Source organism: Epinephelus moara, chromosome 20, assembly GCF_006386435.1.
Source record: "Epinephelus moara isolate mb chromosome 20, YSFRI_EMoa_1.0, whole genome shotgun sequence".
Taxonomy (NCBI): Eukaryota; Metazoa; Chordata; class Actinopteri; order Perciformes; family Serranidae; genus Epinephelus; species Epinephelus moara.
Window position 1 is genome coordinate 38,300,438 of NC_065525.1, and position 6,000 is coordinate 38,306,437.

Consider the following 6,000-nt stretch of genomic DNA (forward strand, 5'->3'; position numbering starts at 1 on the left):
AGGTTACATGTATGTGTTAATATACTGTGTATATTTACAGTGGCATGCAAAAGTTTGGGCACCCCTGGTCAAAATTTCTTTTACTGTAAATAGTTATGTGAGTTGAAGATGAACTGATCTTCAAAAGGCATCAGGTTAAAGATGAAACATCAACACTTTAGGTTAGATTACTGTATTGATTTTTTTTGTTGTTGTAATTTTAGATGCAAAAACCACCAACATTTGAGCTCCCACAGAACTTTTACCAGGGTCTCAGATGTTAATTAGCTTTTTAGGGCTCTGACTTGTTCACAGTCATCGTTAGGAAAAGCCAGGTGATGCAAATTTCAAAGCTTTATAAATAGTCTGACTCCTGAAACCTTGTCCCAACAATCAGCAGCCATGGGCTCCTCTAAACAGCTGCCTAGCACTCTGAAAACTAAAATACTTGATGCCCACAAAGCAGGACAAGACTATAAGAAGATAGCAAAGTGTTTTCAGGGAGCTGTTTCCTCACTTCGTAATGTCATTAAGTAATGGCAGTTAATGAGAGCTGTGGAGGTCATCAATGTTTGGTCATGGACTTTCCACGTCCAGATATGATGTGAAAGGTACCCTGGATGTGTTGGTTGTTGAGGTTGTGGGACGCCGTATCAAGTTCAGCCTGTTACATGCATTGTCTTCTTTCAAGATACACTTCTGTTTTCACAGGAAATTTACCATTTACATACAGTCTCTTTCAAAATAAAAGCACTACATTGGTAAAACACAGCGAATTGTCATTTTTTTCCCCTTTAACAACTAACGCATGTGGTTGGGTTTAGGAAAAAAGGACAGGGTTTGGGGGCGTCGGTGGCTTAGTGGATAGAGCAGGCGCCCCATGTTGGCTGTTGCCACAGCAGCCTGGGTTCAAGTCCAGCCTGTGGCCCTCTGGTGCATGTCATCCCCTCCCCCCCCCCACCTGGCTATCCTGTCTATCAAAGGCAAAATGTAAAATAAAAACATTAAAAAAAAAAGGACAGGGTTTGGCTTTATAATCTTACGGGATGCGAACACCGCTCTCCAGGGTGAAAATCGGTGTTCGTTGGACCCATTCACCACTCCTCCCACCGTCCCGCCATATTTCCCCATGACGCTATATCGGTGACTGGCCGTGTATCATGCCAACGTTAAAGGATGGCTTTTTTGACAGTGTCTGATGCCACAAGTCACTGCCCAAGCGCCAGATTTCGACAACCTCGGAGTGAGACCGGATTGCAAGTTGAGGTTTGGAAGACTGTGAAAACTTTCTGAGAGAACTGTTTGTAGGTTTGCTAAAGAGACAAATTAAACCCCCGTCTGACTGCAAAAGACCTGCAGGAAGATATATCAGACTCTGGAGTGGTGGTGCACTGTTCTTCTCTGCACAAATGTGTGTTAAACCATTTTCAAAAGACAGAAATAAAAGCCTGATTATTAATTTAACACCTGGATTTCTAAAATATCAATTTTCATATTCATCACCATGACTTCATTTAAGGTGGAAATATTACACAATAAACTCCGTTATTACGCTTTATGGAAACTGTGATGCATTACATCCATAAATTAAAGACATCCAGCGAGTAGGTTAAGCTAAACTAAGCTGTTTCCTTTCATAAACCCTCAAACTTCAGACAGACATAGAAAATGAAAAATAAACCTCCCATAATATGAGTTTGTTCTGATCCAGCAGAGCGTCACTGATGTTTTGAATCTCTCTGAGACTGTGAAGTGTGTGAAAATAAAATAAAGAGTCCATAAACTTAAAGTGTTGATTTAAAGGATAAAAGCTGGAGGTGAATGTGTTGGTGATGACATCATGGTTCACTGTGACCTTTAACTTAAAGTGATCATGTTTGTGTTTGATCAGAGGAGCTCTCTCCTCCTTTCTGTTCAGCTGATTGATTATTGATCAGAGGACACATGATGTTTCCATTAGAGATGAACTTCATCTGTTTACCAGTCAATCTCACAACGCCTCTGACATTTGACGTGACCTTTTTCACACGTTCGTGTCCAAATGACTCCCATGATGCATCAGACACACACAGAGTTTAATGTGTTTATTGTGGGTCGATATGTGTATCTCATCCGCACGACTCATACTTTTAAGGGTCCAGTGTGTAAGACTCAGTGATGTGTAGCGGTGAGGATTGCAGATTTCAACCAGCTGAAACTTCTCCTGGTTAGAATTCCTTCAGTGCTTATTGGTCAGGAGGTTTTTCTAGCTCCTCGGGTTTACAAGCTTAATCCAGGGATTGTTTCATCTAGTCCTAAAACAGAACTAGGAGCTGAATTATCTACAGAGGTCTCTTCCTCTCAGAAACAAGCAGACAAGGTGAATTAAACTGGTAAAAACATTGAATAAAGCTGTTTTACATTAACAAAAGTGGTGTTATTCCGATGCTCTGGTTGCAGAGGGGCTGCTAAGTATGGTGGCTGACGTGAAAATGTGATATCTGGAGTCAGTGAGATGCCTCACTGGTTTTCATACATCCCAGAGACTCTGGGAATTTCATGTTTATCTTATGCACCAATATTCCAAAGCAAATTCCTCACAGATAAAAACCTACTTGTCTGATTCTGATTCTGACAGAAAAGAGACATAAAATCAGTGTTAAACCTGAAGTCTGTGTGTTTTTATTCTGTCTCCTGTCAGACAGAAACTCAGAGGTGGAGTCAGTCAGCTGACTGAGTCTGTGACTGTACAGCGTTGGGAACAAACAGAGAGCTGTTCTCCAGCTGGTACAGAGTCAGAGCCTCAGAAATGTATAAAAACTGATAAATAAATGCATCAGCCTGCTTTGTTAAAACAACAGCAGCACGGCCTCAGAGAAATGTCTTTGTTTCCATCACAACAGCTCGTTTATCTGCGTATGTTGTGTATGAAAGAGACGCTGATGTTCACAGACTGACGATTGTTTCATAAATGGACTCCAGTGTGAAGAGAAGGCTGTTACTGTGTTATGACTCATGTGTTATTAATGCACTGAAATATACAAAACATGATGTGTATTTATCAGGATATGTTTTCTATATTTCAGTCCATTTAGTGCAAATCCCCTTTATTTAGCCAGTTAAAATATGGAAGACAGAGGCTGAAAAAATGATAAATAAATAAAAATACATAAATAAATAAATGCTTCCATAAATAAATTGATATGCCATTAAATGTACTAAAAAGAATGTTAAAAATAATTGTTGACATTATTTAAAAAATTAAACAAAAATTGATATTTCTGTCTTAATTTGCTTATTTTTATTTATCTTTTACTATTTTCCTATTTAATTTCGCCATTTTCATTTATTTTTTTTAAAAATATATTTAATACCCCCCTCTATTTATTTTTGCATTTATTTTCTATTTTATTTTTAAAATGTATTTATTCATCTTTAAAAATATGTTTTATCATATTTTTGATTTAATTTCAATGTATTACTTCTGGTATTAAAAGTCTTGTTCTAAAAATAAATTCAAAACTAATTTTAGATATTAATTTAAAAAAATGTTACAAAGATTAATATTTTGTTTTCTTTTTTAATTATTTTTTTTTAAATTCCCCTAGTTATGTACTTTCATATTTAATTTCCCCTTTTATTTATTTATTTTTATTATTTTTCTTTTATCTATTTGTTCATTTTTTGCATTTATTTTCTATTTTATTCTTAAAATATGACAAGACGCAGAAGAAGAAGAAGAAGAAGAAGAAGAAGAAGAAGGAGAAGAAGAAGAAGAAGAAGAAGAAGAAGAAGAAGAAGAAGAAGAAGAAGAAGAAGAAGGAGCAGGAAAATAAGCAGAAGAAGAAGAAGAAGCAGGAAAAGAAGCAGAAGAAGAAGAAGCAGGCCGCACCTGAGCAGTTTGGATCTGAATGGCGGGAGGGACACACTGGACTGAAAGACACTAATGACAGGTGAACAAGGAGGACCATCATCACGCGACCAGACACCTCCGGCCTCAGGTGAGTGTTTGTGACGTCATAACCAAACCAGAAACTCACCTTCTGTTACTGATGGAAAACAAATCTGAAGAACTGAGTCTCCTTATCGCACCGTGGAGATGTTAATGGTCCAATGGCGACACTTGGTGGTCAAATGTGGTACTACAGCTTCATGGATTATCAGCAATAAAACATCTCTAACTGATGTTGATCTGATATGCTGCTCTGTTTTATAAATGAAGTAATATAAAATCATTTGTAACAATATTTAGAATATTTCTCAGTAACCGTTAAGAGGTCAGCATAATAAATATATTTACACATTATTTTGGTATCAGTGTAACAAAACCTCTGACACACACATGGTGACTGCTGGTCGTCCTTTTTGTATTCTATATTTGAGTCCTTGAGTGTTGAGTGAGAATTTACAGCCTTATATGTTCAGCAAAAACCAAAACAAATTCCTTGTAAGTGAAAACCTACTTGGAAATAAATCCTTTAATGATTCTGATTCTAACTCAGAAAGAAAAGACAAAGTCGAACGAAAGAAATGTAAAAAAATAATCAATGACCAGATCAAATATAAAGCGAACTATATAAATTTAGGCCAAACAAACTCAGACTGTCGATAAACAGGCAAAAGTAGAATTGCAGTGATGAGTCAATCAGCAGAATATTTGCTGGTTTCCTTCATCGTCTTTCATGTCAAACTAAATATTTTTTGGTTTCTGACTTTTGATCAGACAAATCAGAGAAACCTGAAACTGCCAATTTGGAGCTTTCTGAAGTTATAATGAACATTTTTCTGATATTTTACAGATTATACAATTGATTAATCAATAGTGAAAATCAGTGTTAATTTCTTTTACGAAATCTATGATGAAAACTTTTCGTCAGCCACCTTTTTTCCATGGCAAAAACGAGACGATGATGAACTAAAAAGAGATCTTGATATTAAAAACTAAGATTTAATCTGTTACATTTTCATTGACGAGACGAGACGTGGCAAAATGTTCATGGTGGACTATCGGGCATTGAAAGCTAAGAACGTAATGATCTTACAGCATGAGCGACAGGCTGGCAAACTCCAGTAAATAGTCTGCACCAGGGTGTTTCACTAGCCAGCAAACACATTCACAACGGAGCAGCATTAGTGAGTTGTGAGTTGTGAGCTGTAATTCAACTAATCAGCTGTGTGTGTCTGACTGTGGATGGTGGAGCTGCTGAATTGATTTGTAGAGTTTGTTAGTTGCAGCGGTGCCTGTTAGCAGCTAGCTCCACCTTTTAGCCACTTAATAGTAGCGGAGCAAGCAGCCACCGGCCGCCGGTCTTCACATCGGATCCCTGTGGGACTCCTCTCAGTCCAGACCGTCTCAGGAAGGTTTATGGATTGATGGTGTTTGACAGGCAGGTAGGAGGCTCAGTTATCTGTGAGTGTAGCTGTGCTGTAAGTAAAGAGTCTGAACTCAGATCAGCTTTCTCTGACAGAGATGAAAGTTTAGTTTGAATCACAGACTCTGTGAAAGGACACGAGTTTAAACCTTCAGACTAACATGTTGCAGATGAAGAAAGAGTTCAGGCTTTAATGAAGTTATTTTTCTGCTTCTTAACAGTGAGATCAATAAGTCAGAGTTTACAGTGAACCTGGGGACAAATAGTTGTCTCAGATTAGATATCTGTGGTGTCAAAGTTTTTGAAAGCCTAAATAGAGAGATGTTGAGCTTTTCAAATGACGATCAGCAAGTGTGTGCTCGTAAATCAACATTTAAACTTGTCAAACTCTGCCAGAGAAATGACAGTTTAGAAATTATTTGTGTTTGTAGAAAAATTTGTCTTAACGAAATTTTATACAACCTGTCACCTTGATTCTAATTTCTGATAATAAAGTAGCCTTACTAGATTAGTTTAAAGATAAACCAAAACACATAGAAAACATAATAACTAAAGTAATGACTAGAATGTTTTGAGTTTTCCTCGACTAAAACTAGACTAAAACTATGAAGGATAAAAATGACTAAAATGTGACTAAAACTAAAAAGCATTTTTATCTCAAGACCAAACC